Below are 15119 nucleotides of genomic sequence, written 5' to 3' on the forward strand. Positions count from 1 at the left end.
GGGATCTGAGTTTTAGATGGACGCATTTATAGCTTTTACAATTTGATTGGAAAATAAATGATTTGAACACTACTAACAAATTCACAACTCTTACCAATCATACATTTAGTATCACTTAATTTGACCGCAAAATATATACTGTGTTACAAAAGGTAATTGTAGCTGTCAAAAAAAAAAAAAAAAAAAAGGTAATTGTAGTCCTGTGCTAATAATAATCTTACTGATCGGAATCAAGGATTGGTATCTCCCTTTTTTGTTTAATAAAACAAATACAAAGCAGAGTCATAGGGTTGGATATATTAATTTGTCTATTGACTTTTTTTTTTTTGGTCAAACAATTTGTCTATTGACTTAAAGAACAAAAAAAAGATTTGAATTTTTTGGTAATTATAATCATGGATCTTGCAGTCCTGAATATATAATTAATTTTGAAATATTTTGGCAACCAGAGGAAGTAATCGATGGGATGATGATGGCCTCCAAAAGTTTAAATACTCTATCTAATACTTATTAAATTCGAAACTTTCTGGACGGCCAGTTAGTTAATTATTAGTACTGTGGAGTTTTATGATGAAGTCTTCTTCTAATTCTATCTACATGGTATTTGGAGGGTTTAGCTAGGTAGAGATTTCAATAGTCTGTCAGTTGTATGACGTGTATTTCTTCCACCAATGTGAACAAAATCTGAATTTGATCCTATAACCACTGCACAGGGCACATAATCTAGCTAGTAGTTTATTACTATCTGAATTCGAACACGTATGAAGTTTATTGTGGACAAAAAGCTCAAAATATATTTACATGTGGGTTTTGATTGATAATTTTGTATCACTGCGTATATCATTTTAACAGTTACTAATCACAAAAGCCATATCAAAAACGTTATAAAAATATATTATTTTAGTTTTTTTTTATAACTTTCATATATCACTATTTTTATAGTTTTAAATTATTCTACTATAACAATTTGTCGTTCAAGCTTAGAGCTAAAATATTTGTACAGCTTTGGTAATCGGATCCATGAAATAATCTTTGCTAGTAAAATAACTTACCTTAGTAAAAGCTATCAGAATAAATAAAATAAGGAAATGACCTAATTAAGTTAGTTAAGCTACTGGATTAGATCTGAAGTGGTATGTGGTCACAACTGAAAGTGGAAGAACTTTATGATCTGAACAAAGAATAATGATTTCTTCAAACTCTTCTTTTGATTAATAGAAAATCTGTTTACAAGTTTGTCCACAATTTTCTATTCTCTTAAAAACTTCCTTAAAAAAACTCTAAGCTCTCTCTTCTTAGCTCTTTTCTTTTTCAAATACTAAAACTTAGTAGCTAGATAATCCTCTTTTGTTTGTGCTAAAACTCAACCTAGCCTTAGCACCCCTATTTATAGAACTAAGTATTGGCTATTTAATTAGCAAAGTACCTATTCTAATTCTAATAGGAATTGGAAAATTTCCTTTTTCTTTTTGGATTAGGAAATTATCCTTTTTCTTCATGTTTACATTCCTATTATAAACATGAAGCTCTTTCATCTTCTAGATTCTTCTAGCACCTTCTAAGTCTTTGTGTAGCTTCATGCGTCTAGATATTTCCTTGTTAAATGCCGACCATAAACATCTTGCAACTCTGTTCTTCTGAAGTAGTTCATCCACTTGTTCAAATGCTGCATCTTCAATCTCCCCTTTTTTGACTTTGTGCTTCACAAGCATCTGCTCTCGACATCTTTTATATGCATCCAAATAGTCTTAATGAAACCTCAAATAAACTGAAAATCCTTAAAATATAATCGTCATAAATTCAGCAGAACAACAACAAACGAACTCAAACGATAAACGATTTCCGAAGATAAAAGATTTTCTTTAAGAAATTAAAAATGCTGCTCCCCTAGAGTTGTAGCTCCCCCATACTTGTAGCTCCCCCAGAATACCAGAACCAAACTCCACCACCACTTCTCCCCCTTCTTGTGAACACAACAGTTAAAAACTGCTAAATCATTCTGGACAATGGATGATTCTGAATTAATCTGTGAACCACATCAGTAAGCCTCTGAAGTGCTTGAGCAGTATCAACCAATGCTTCATACGAAATCTCTGTACTATCTTGACCAATATGTGGCACACGAATGCTGCCCAACTGAATAACCTCAGATGTAGAAGATGACCCTTCATCTGCGTGTCTTTCAACTGGAGATTTTTGCATCTGCTCTTCACTTTCTAGAATCAGGTTATGCTTAATCCCATAGGCATACCCTATTCTGACATCCTTAGTATAATATTCAGCAAAAACCTCTTCCTCTTCATCTGACCATTCAAGCGGACCCTCTTCGAACCATAGTGTTTCAAAACTCGTATGAGGAAAGATCACACACCGAGTAGCATCATTCCAAATCATGTCCATAATTTGACCATACATCAATTGACCAAGATCAAATCGGATGCCCTGAACAATCTTGTAAACTACTTGAGCTCGTTTAACAGAAGGATGATTCCTATGAACAGAAGGAACCCAATTATATGCTCCTAACATCATGAGAACTGCAACTTCTCCAGGTAAATCTCTAACCTTTAAGTTTGACCATGCAGACTTGTCTCTTCCACTTAGAACTTCTGCAAGTTCATCTTTACTCAGCTTATCTACTTCTGCACTTGCAGTCTTTTCTGCTTTAGTCAACGGAGGAAGGTTAAAAACCCGATTGATAGCCATGAGTGAAAACTCATACCAATGCCCTCTCACAAATACTTGTACACCATCCCTAGCTCTCCTATTTGGCAGGTTTGCATAAAACTCACAAACAACCTCTTTGACATATATAGACGGATCTTGAACTGTAGCTCGTAATCCTAGAGACACTACTTTCTCTATGAACCCAAATTCATTAGTTTGAGACATATCCAGTTGTCTTTTAGCTGTAACCTTTCTAGAGAAGATCTTAGAGTACCTTGTTTGAGCCGCCTTGGTGACAAATAAATCTGAATGAAATCCAGATTTTGCTTGAACATTCCTAGTACTTGGTTCTTCAGATTTTGAACGCTTAACCTTGGATACACCCTTCGACTTGACAGACGAAGAGGCTTTTTGTTTCTTGCTCCTTTGCTTTTCCGTGTGTCGTTCGATCTGCTCTTGTACATAAATTTCCTCAACCCCAAAATCTTCATCAGATTCCGAAACAACATCCTTCCCTTTTCCTTTGCCAAGGAATTTGATCTCATCATCAATAGAATTCGCATCGTTGGATTCCGCAAATCCTTGTTCTACTCGAGTTTCGACTAAAACATCCTTAGATGAATCATCATCACTGTCGGATCCATACGGCACAATTTGGGGTTGAACTTCTTCAGCATCACTCGCTTTATCAACCAGCTGTGGTCGAGTTGCTACACCATCACTTCGAGACATCTCTGACTCTCGTCCTTTGCTTATCAAACCTCTTCGAGTCCTCTTACCATCTTCGATTTGTTTTCTTTTAGGGTTTTCTTTGACACAAACAAAGTCGTAGAGTCTCTTCGACTTTCCTCTTCTTAGTTTGTAAATCACAACAAAATATTCTACTTTTCCATTTTTTTAAGAAATTTCAAAAACCACAAAATCCACCCACAAGATCCACCCAAATCTACAAGGAAAGAACAAAAGCTTTCCATGACAAGAAGATTGTCATTAAGGATCTAAAGGCTAGAGACCAAGCTTTACTTTTCAACTCAAGGCTCAAACTGTTTCCTGGGAAGTTGAAAAGTAGGTGGGGAGGTCCTTTGAAATTAAAGAGGTTTTACCATTTGGAGCTGTCACACTTCTCAACAAAGATGGCAGTGAGTTCACAGTTAATGGTCAGAGAATTACGAAATACTGGGTAGAAAAGGAGAAACATGGGAAGTGCACAATGTTTCTCAAGGATGCTGCTCAAGCTTGAAAAGATAGAAGAGGTCAAGCTTAGTGACCTTAAACAAGCCCACTAGGGAGGAAGTCCCTAAGGTATCTCTGTCTATATAGTTTAGGGTTTTTGGTATTTTGAGGTTTGTTTTGGTGTTTTCATGGTCAGGAAGGTAAGATAGTTTATTCAGAGGAAGAAAAGAAGGCTCGACAGCCAACTCGACCACCCTACTCGACCGGGCGCTCGACCGAGTACCAGTCGATGGCCATAGTCGAGTTGCCTCCTTCCCCACCTCCAAATCAAGCTCCAAGCTCCAGCTACACATTTGAAAGCATGAATGAGGATATGGACAGCTTCTTCTACAATCCCTAAGGTACCAACATCAACTTTACCTTGTAAATACCATTGCATCACTAGTTTTATTTTGAGTCTTGAATCCTCTTACAAATTTTTCTTACACAAGAGACGGTGTAATTTAAGTTTGGGGGAGGGTTTGAGATAGCATTTGACATTGTTTTCTGTTTTCTTATTTCAAATTTTGAGCATAATCATATTAGAACTTGCATTTCATCTTTGGCATAGAAAAACCAAAAAAAATTTGAAATTTTTTCACAAAAATCTTTTTTAAAAAAAGAAGAAGAGTGTTCATGTAGTTTGCATTGCATATTAGGATTTTGTTTAGCATGTTTCACATAGGACTGCTAAATATTTGCATTAGGAATCTATGATGAGTTCAACCTTGTTAGCTTGCTTAAATTCATTAAACTAGGATCAATGCCCAAGTTAATAGTACTTTGATGCTAGTTGAGTAGCTAGAAGCATAAGTTTGAACCAAGCCTTGAATTCCTGCATTGCATTTGGTCTAAATTGAAGCATGTTGTGATTTGATACCATTTCCTACTTATAAGAACCTAATATTGACTTTTAATTATCAAATTGTGCATTGCTTTAAACTCATGGATACCATATACATATTTGGATCATCTTTCTCCTTTTTACCACCCTTGTTGATCCAAGTAGCTGATTTAATCATTAAGATCAGTTTCCAATACCTTTAACCAAACCTTCTTTCAAGCCATGTTTATTCTTGTGTGAGTAAGGCCTTTTTGGGATTGAGCTTGGTAGAAAGTGTTAGGTTTGAACTGACAAGAGTAAAGCCTTGTGTAGTTCTAGTTTGCAATTTTCAAACTAGATAGGACTAGGTGGTTTAAATTATGGGTTTAGGACTTTGTTGGTTTGAAAAAGAAAAGAAAAGAGAAAAAAAGAGAAAGAAAAGGGTAGAGTCTTTAGGAGAGGAATGTACTTAAGTAAACATAAGCTCTAGTGAAAGAATGGGAAGTATGAAATTGTTAAGGATGGTTCTGATCAAAGAAAGAAGAAAGAAAAGAAGAGTCTAGCAAAAAGCTTGTATGTCTTAAGAAATCAGAAGAAAAGGGAACCATATCAAATAAGAAAGAAACCCCATTCCACTAGATGATTCAAATAAGAAACCTCTCCTCAGGCTTAAATACAAAAGAGAGAAGGGTATTTGAGAAGAGATGAAGATAAAGGGTAGAACTAGGACATTTTGGGATTAGAATGATAGGATAAACACTTTCGGTAGACAAGGTTTTGTTCTTGTATGTGTCTAAGTGTTCTTACCTTTAGCCTTCTTCTAAAGCTCAATCCATCTTTATGAGAGAACCTTGATATTGATAAGCCCCACTCTAAAGAGAGATCAGCATTGTCTCTAAAACCTTTATTACCAAGCCAAGTGAGTTTAAAGCATTGCATAAGTTGATTCATGTTCTTGTTAATAAATGTTAAAGGAAATGGTTGATTGGAATGCATGTGGATATCCAAGGTTTAAATCAGTAAAGGTTGATATAGGCTTGTCTAAAATCTTTAAGTACAACTCATTCAACTTGCATCATAGTACTAGTAACTTGGATATTGATTCTAGCTAGTTTATTAGCAAGCTTTAGGAGCTGAGATCCCATTTTCAAACCTCATTCTCTTACTTATGTCTTCTTTATTTGCTTGAGTATAAGCAAAGACTAAGTTTGGGGGTGTTGATGTTCATATATTTCACCCTGTTTTACCTTAGTATATTCACATCTTTTGCATGTTTAATATCCATTTTGGCCATTATTGAGTAGCTTTAGGACTGTTTATGCATTAGAGTAGATTTGCATTGCATTTGCATAGTTTCTTGCACAAACAGGTGATTTTGGATCCTAAGGAGCATGGAAAGAATGCTGAAGAGGATTGGAGCTATCAAGTGAAGAAAATAAGGGAGCTAGAGCTGAAGAACCAAGGTCTAGGAGACCACTCGACCAGACACTTGACCGTGTGCGGAGAAGGACTCGACCGGATGGAAGAAGCAGAAAAGAGGTCACTCGACCAGGCACTCGACCGAGCACATGGTCGAGTTGACTGAGCCGCCTCCCTATTTTGTCTGCTAGCAGATTTAGGGCTTCCTCACCTTTCTATATAAGTCCCTTATACCTCATGGCCGCCCACAAGTCAGAGAGAGTCAGAAATAATATCTAGTAGCCACAAAAACCTAGTATTTTACCTTTTTGGGAATATCTACTTTTGCTTAGATCATTAGCCACTTTTGTACCAAAAACCAAGAATCTTTTGATACTTGTTGGTTCCACAACTTTCTAAGTATTAAGAATTTGAGTTTGATTTCTTCTTCAATATTGTAGATCTCTATCTCATCTTTCTAATCATGCAGGTTTCATTGATTTCTGAGTTTATGATTTTTTTCATCATGTTTTGTGATTGTGAGTAGTGGCTTAGGATCTTAAGGATGGATTATGCTGGGTAAAGGTTATGGGTGTTTAGATTGATTAAGCTTGTTTGTTATATATCTCTTCTCGATTAGATATGCTCTATGCTATCCTTATACTCAGAGGGTGATGATAGATCTCAGGCTTCTTAACATCACACCAATGTTTAAGTTGCTAGATAAGGCTAAGTCTAGAGATTATCATTAAGCATGCTAAGAGATTAAATGTTTTGTTTGATTTTTGACAATAATGATCTGGGTTTTAATGCCTGCTTTTATATGTAATAGCTAGTGAGAGCTAGGTCTAAGAGTATCTAAGCTTGATTGTTATTGCCATGAGAATGGATTAACAAGTCTTGGAAGATCATTGTCTAGAGATAGCTCATTGTTGATTGAGGTTTGTTGGTCAATCTAGATAACTATAGCTTAAACCCAACCCATGAATCCATCCTTAGGACCTTTCTTTGTTTATTGATTTCCTAGTTCAAGTATTGTAGTTTGCTTCCTGTTTGATTTAGACCTTGGTTTGCTCTGTTTTCATTGTTGTCCTGACTCTGTTTTACATCCGCATTCCCACTCGACCAGCTACTCGATCGAGCATCCGATCGAGTGCTTGCTCGAGCTCCATCCAGAGTTCTTGTTTATGTTCTGCATTTACCTGTTTCATTTCCTTTCTTGCATTAGTTTATCTTAGTAGTTTTACATTCTGCACTTATCATTATCATTGGGTTACTAAGTTAAAAACAGTCATCATATTTCGCTTGACTTAGATAAGTATTCACATCCTAATTGCTTGCATCACACTAATTATGGATTGACATCCTTTATGCTACAACAACATAAGGGTAATTGAAACACCTTGCATCCACCTGTTCATCCATCATCTCTACCATCATCCATTCATCATCACACATACATAAAGAACATGTTTCACACCCCTATTTATAGAACTAGGTATTGGCTATTTAATTAGCAAAGTACCTATTCTAATTCTAATAGGAATTGGACAATTTCCTTTTTTTTTTTTGGATTAGGAAATTATCCTTTTTTTTCATGTTTACATTCCTATTGTAAACATGAAGCTCTTTCATCTTCTAGATTCTTCTAGTACCTTATAAGTCTTTGTGTAGCTTCCTGCGTCTAGATCTTTCCTTGTTAAATGTCGATCATAAACATCTTGCAACTCTGTTCTTGTACTAGTGTCCTGTTCTTCTGAAGTAGTTCATCCACTTGTTCAAATGCTGCATCTTCATCAACAATTTGAATCTCTTGGTAGATGTGGGATAGACTCATAGACATAGTTGTGGTCTTGTGGTGAAAATTTGTTCCGGTTAAAGACATTGTCATTTTTGAATAAATAATTTCCACGATTTCTTGCACATAATTAATACTTCTGATAATCTAATATGGTAATATTTTGGCTGAGTAACATTGTCAATGTTAGCGATTATTCTAATAGGTATCCAGAAGTTGACCAAAACAGTCTAAACTTTATATTTTTTGGTTAATGTTTGCCGAGCACAAATGAGGATATACCCGAATAATTAGTGTTAGAAAAAGTAGTAATTAACTGGTCGTTTACAAGAACGACATATTTAAACTAATTAAATATCTTGACCATTGTCGAGTCTTTGACTTTGTTAACTAAGCCATGAAATTTTCTTATACAGACATATCTCAATATGATTGGTCCAATCGTAGAACAGCAATTTACAGCATACTTATATCGATTTTACATGTATACGAGAAAAGAGAAGCCAGAAATGGCATAACTGATAACTTAATAAAAACTTATCTAAGAAAAACTAGATAAATTTATAACATATCATATGTACTCACTAGGTGCAAAATGTAAATGAGAGAAGACGTTCGATAATTTATTTTGCTAGAGGTCAATCTTTTGGTTTATTAATCCATATTGTAGATGCTATATAGATCTTTGTTTTTGTTTTTTCTTTTTCTTTTCTATGTTTAGAAAAAAAGTGTAAACAGAACCCACTTAAAAATAATTTAATAAATATTTTTTTTGATTAACCGAACATTTAAATTAAAAAAGAATTTCAAAGTTGGAAACACAAACAAAAAGAAAAATGTTTAAATAGGTAACTTCCGAGAATAACAATACCATATTTTATATTTAGTGAACGCTATTTATAGGTATATCTTATTATATAAAGCTTGGTTCTCAAAGTTAGTAACTCACCAGGTTGTGACACGTGTTAGTTTTACGATCATAAATCAAAATTAAAAATTCACCAGATCGTGACACGTGTCAGTTTTAACGATCAAAAATTCAAGTTAGTAACTCATCAGATCGTGATACATGTCATATTTAACGATCAGAAATCACATATCAAAGTTAGTAACTCATCAGATCGTGACACGTATCAATTTTAACGATCAAAAATCACAGTTTTCAAGCTCGGTAAAACGTAGCATAAGATAATTGTAATCTTATTATATTAAAAAAACTTTGTTAATCATAAAAGGAAAAAAGATTGTAAATACACCTCTCTATATAAGCAAATAGATGATGACATATTTTTCATCAAACAAAATAATTTCGACTACCTTTGTTTTTCTTTGTAAAATTTTCTTCTATCTTTTTTATTAGCATTTGTTTGACACATCATTGTTCTTAAACAAGTCTCGAAGGAAATTTATTTGTTGTCTAATCATCGTTTCTGTGAATTTTGTTTCGTTTCTCAATTTCATAATGCATACTACGCAATTTTTGACTTTGAAGTGTTAACAAAGTTTCTTATGCAGAATAATTAAGGTTTTTGGGATTAACAAATTTCTCAGGGTGGTATTATTATTTATATTAATACACAAATGCAAGAACAACATAGATTATATAACACTAGATCAACAATATAAATAGGAAAAGGATTAAGGAAAATATACATAAAATTATTAATTCTAAAAAATGTAAATATCCACTTCTATAATAACATAGATCGTCTCATATTATTCATCTAACAAAATAATTTTGTCAAAAATATTGCTGTTCTATTGGTCAAGCTTAAATTTTAATAAGAAGACAGATTTTCCTTATTTTTAAAAATCAAAACATACTCCTACTTTCTACTTTTTTTTCAGTTTGGAATAAGTAAGATTAATATATTGACCCAAAAAAATGAACGATTAATATATACATCTTCTTTTTCTAATATTGTATTTTAAATTTCAAGTTTTAGAGTTTTATTTAATTTATATTTTCATCTTTGAATTATTTGAGATTCATATATTACTGTGCTTATAATTTTTTATTATTTCATTAATTATGTCAAATTAATTTTCTTCTAATTTCTCAACCTTGATTGGTTGGTCATAGAACTTTATTTAGGGCAAACATAATTGTTACCGTTCAATCAGTCTCAAAAGGAGATAAAATATGAACATCATCAACCTAATGGTTAGATAAAATAGGCTAATCAAACACAAGCCTACAACAAACATAGATATATTGAAAAAAACATAAATCGTTGTTGATAGATCCATAGGAGCTTGAAGACAGAGGCTACACTTATGTATGTTTTAACATACTTAAAACACAATGGACTGGGAGTTGTAGACCTATACTAGGACTTGATGACACATTCTTGAAGGTTGCTATCAAAGGGGTTTTGTTGACTGCAGTTGGTCATGATGCAAACAATCAAATATATCCGATTGCATGGGCTGTAGTATAATCTGAAAATGCTGAAAATTGGTTGTGGTTTGCCCAGCAAATCAAAAAGGATTTAAGTTTAGAGAATGGCGATCAGTTTGTCATTATATTAGATCAGTCGAAGGTAAGAACATCTCATTTCATTCTGATTTTATCTCATTTCATTCTGTTTTTATCTCATTTCATTTTGATTTTAATTTGTTGTTGTTTCATGATTAGTATGATAACAACCTGTTTTCAAAATTGTTCAACAGTCTTATAAGTGCAGTTAAAAATGAGCTTCCCTTAGCTGAACATAGGAGCTGTGTTAAACACATTGTCGAGAATCTAAAGAAGAATCATGCCAAGAAGGATATGCTAAAGACATTAGTGTGGAGATTAGCTTGGAGTTACAACAAGAAGGAATATGAGAAGCATCTCAACGAATTGAGATGTTATGATGATGCATTGTACAATGATGTACTGAAGGAGGAGCCACATACTTGGTCAAGGTGCTTCTATAGACTGGGTAGTTGCTATGAGGATGTCGACAACAATGCAACTGAGTCATTCAACTCCACCATCACGAAAGCAAGAGCAAAGTCATTGGTTCCAATGCTGGAAACGATAAGGAGACAAGGAATGACATGAACGTTTAAGAGGAACAAGATAGCCTACAAACATCAAGGTAGATTTTCTAAATATGCTCTGAAGATGCTTGCATTGGAGAAGAAAGATGTGGATAGATGTACAATGTATCGTTGCACACATGGCATATTTGATGTATATCTTGATGGAGGTGGTCATCAAGTGGACATACCAAAGTGTATATGTTCATGTGGGAAGTGGCAAATAAGTGGGATTCCTTGTGAGCATGTTTATGCATTGATGATAGAAGCGGGTTTGGACGCTGAGGACTACATATCTGGGTTTTTCTTGACATAACTGTGGAGAGATAACTACCATACAGCAACCTACCCATTAAGAGGACCACAATATTGGATGAGTTCAACTTACAAGTTGGTGGTCGCACCACCAGAACCTATACTGCCTGGGAGAAAGAAAGAATCAAAGAAAAAAGGAGGTAAGTTTGCAAGGATCAAAGGGAAGCATGAGTCACCGAAGAAGAAGAAAAAGAAGGTTGAAGTAGATAGACTCAACAAAAAAGGAAGAATCATGCATTGCTAAAGTTGTAGTGAAGCTGGCCACAACGCATTGGGATGTAAGATGTTTCCAAAGGAGAAGGTACCGAGAAAGAGAAAGCCAAAAGATGCTGGACTTGAAGAGGTATGTTTCTGTTTCTGTATACCGTACTCTGTTTTATAGTTGGTTTCTTACTTCACAGTATCTTATTGACTGCTTTCAGGCTAACACGAAGAAGAAGTCTAAGAAGAAGACCACTCAGGAGACTCAAGGTCCGGATAAGCTAACACTCACACAACCTTCTCAATCAGTTCTAATGTAGTCTCTAGGTTTTGTTTCACGGGTTTATGGCATTTGAATGTGTTGTCTACTTTTTTGGAGTTGCTCAGGCCAACAACATTATTGCCAATTCGGTTGTACAGTACTGCACCTATTATGATGTTTGCTTGATGGTGTTGCTTTTAGATAGTGATGTTAAACTGGGCAATAAACCCGCAGGCTTAACAAGCTCATTGTAATATTTTCAGACCCGAACCCATTTAAAAAGCAAAGAATTTTTAATGGGTCTATCCGTTTAAGCCCGATTGCTAACGGGTTTGAGTTAATATTAAATGGGTAGCCCGATTATTAATTTTTTCCTGAAATCTAAAAGAAAAACGACAACGTTTGATACACTTAGGTTAAGGTTTCTAATTCTCTGGGTAAAAAAACGATTCGATCTGTGTTTTAGCAAAATTCTCTCTTCTCAATTTTTTTAGCTCTTCTAATTCTCTGAGTGAATCTTCTGCCACCGTCACGCTCCGGCGAATCTTCTGCCACCATCACGCTCTAGGGATCAAATCACAACTGTCATGTTCCGGCGAATATTCCACCACCGTTGATCTATAACCCAAATCTAAAATTTTCATTGATCTCCAAGTACCTCTTCAAAGGTACGAACTTGTTTTGAGCCTATGAATCTAGTGGTCTTCTTAGGTGTGGAAAGATATTGTGTCAGTTGGGGTTGAAGTTGATGGCTAACTAAGAGGCAAATGCATCCACTGTGGAACCAAGTTGGTGATCAATAATAAAACGCATGGGACTAAGAGCTTGATTCGTCATTTGGAGAAGTGTCCAAAGAAACCAAAGAATGAAGATATGCCTCCATATGATCATCAGATTAACCGTGAGATGACAAGTGAGATCATAATTTACCATGATTTGCCATTTCGCTATCCTGAGTATGAGAAAGTTAGAGCAAGAGACAAGTATCTCAATCCTGAGTGTCAACCAATTTGTAGACAGACTGCTGCAGCGGATGTGTATAGGAAGTATGAGATAGAAAAGGTCAAGCTGAAAGAAGTACTTGCAAACCAGCGTGCACGTGTCTGTTTCACTTCAGACTTATGGACAGCTCGAGGTACAGTTATGAGTTATATTTGTTTGACAGCCCACTACATTGATGAAAACTGGCACTTGAATAGCAAGATTTTGCAATTCTATGAACTTAAATCTCCTCACACTAGTGAAGAAATCTCTAAAAAGATTCTGGAATGTTTGAAAGAATGGGGATTGGAGAAAAAGGTATTTTCTATTACCTTAGATAATGCAACAAAGAACAATAGTATGCTGAACATTCTCAAGGGTCAACTTCAAATGATTAGTGGTAGTGGTTTATTATGTGATGGGAAATTTATGCATGTTAGATGTTGTGCCCATATTCTTAATCTGATAGTGAAGAAAGGTTTAGATCTAGCAAAAGATGTTCTGCACAACATCAGAGAGAGTGTGATATATGTTAAAGCATCTTCAAAGAGGAGAGACGCTTTTGCTGCATGTGTTGAGAGAGTAAAGATTAAGAGTGGAGCAGGGTTACCACAGGATGTTCCTACCAGATGGAACTCCACATATGAGATGCTTGTAAGAGCTTTGAAGTTTAAGGAAGCATTTGTCACCTTGAAGTGGTTTGACAGCAACTACAAGACTTTGCCTTCTGATGATGAATGGAATCGTGGAGAGAAAATCTGTGAGTTGTTGAAGCCGTTTAGTGATATCACGACACACTTTTCAGGTTCTAAGTATCCTACTTCTAATGTCTATTTTACACAAGTGTGGAGAATTGAACTGTTGCTGAGGAAAATTTGCATCTTGTGATGATGAAGATGTGGCAAAACTGGCTCAGGATATGCAGATTATGTTTACCAAGTATTGGGAGGATTATAGTCTTATTTTGGCAATGGGAGTTGTTTTAGACCCAAGAATGAAACTGCAAATGCTTGAAGTAGCTTATGAAAGAGTTGATCCAACTACTTCTGCATCGAAAATCAAAAAGCTTAAAGACAATTTGGAGATGCTCTATGAAGATTATAAGGCTAAGTCTAGGACTTGTTCTTCAAGTATTTCTGTAACTCCAAATCCGCATGATTGGGTCAATCAATCTCCACTTGATGATGATTATGACAATGTAAGAATGTTGCTTTTGTTGTTTATGTTGCTTGTGTTGCTTATGTTGCTTATGTTGCTTTTGTTGTTTATGTTGCTTGTGTTGCTTCTTTTCTGTAGGATCTTTTTGAGCTTGAAAAAAGCATCGGAGTTGGAGTAGGCAAGACAAAGACACATCTGGATATCTATTTAGAAGAGCCAAGATTAGAGAGAAAGTCTTTTCCAAAATTGGATGTTTTGTCCTTTTGGAAGGACAACCAGCATCGATTTGGGGAATTAGCCTCTTTGGCTTGTGAAATACTAAGTATTCCCATCACCACGGTAGCATCTGAATCAGCCTTTAGTATTGGATCTAGGGTCATAACTCCGTACAGAAACCGTTTGCTTCCAAAGAACGTTCAAGCTTTGCTCTGTACCCGTAATTGGTTACGTGGTTTTGCAGATTATGAAGGTAACTAAACTCTTAACTTTTACATAATACTATTTTCCTTAATAAGTGAACTTTAACTTTTACATAAAACTATTTTCCATAAAACTCTTAACTTTATCAGGTAACATAGAGAACAACTATGACAATGGCACAACAACATGTACTTCAGAAGAATGTTCAAGATCAGGAGATTCTATCATGCATTGAATATGTTGCTTCTAGTGTGGTCTTGTTCTGTTTTATTATACTCTTTCTAGTAGTACTAGTGGATGATGATCCGAATTGGTTTGTTTGGTACTAGTGGGTTTTGTTCTGTTTTGTTGTATCATACAAGTATGAATTCGTATTTCGTTTCTTTGATATATAATGTTTTCGTTTCTGTTTTCCTTTGTTGTTCTCTGATTACAATCTCTAGTAAAAAAGCAATCTTAAGTAAAAAATCAAAAAAAAATCCATCTAAACGGGTCTAAACAGGCCAGATAAATGGGCAGGGTCTAAACGGGTACAAGGTATAAACGGGTAGGGTATAAACGGGTCCAAAACGGGCAGGGCTTAAATGGGCAGGGTCTAAATGGGCAGGGTAGTCCCATTTTAACATCCCTACTTTTAGACTAATATACTCATGTGTTTTGAAATTCGTTGATGGTGTTTTCTCTTTCAATCCAACTTTCATTACAACATACACAAAAACAAACAAACAAAGAGTCGGTCTTGAAACGAAAAAAAGAATGAAGAAGAAGAGAATATCGGGGAAGAAGAGAGAAGAGAGAAGAAGAATCCAAATTTTAATTTTCCCCCAATATTAAATCTAAGATTTCTGTTTTAAATC

General features: G+C 35.0%; 1 pseudogene; it reads left to right on the plus strand.

Annotated features, from left to right (window-relative positions):
- The first annotated feature begins 10041 nt into the window (after window positions 1-10041).
- On the plus strand, window positions 10042-11761 carry LOC147950320 (uncharacterized; annotated as a pseudogene).
- The last annotated feature ends 3358 nt before the right edge of the window (window positions 11762-15119 follow it).

This window comes from Camelina sativa, chromosome 1, assembly GCF_030686135.1.
Source record: "Camelina sativa cultivar CO46 ecotype springtype chromosome 1, ASM3068613v1".
NCBI classification, from domain to species: domain Eukaryota; kingdom Viridiplantae; phylum Streptophyta; class Magnoliopsida; order Brassicales; family Brassicaceae; genus Camelina; species Camelina sativa.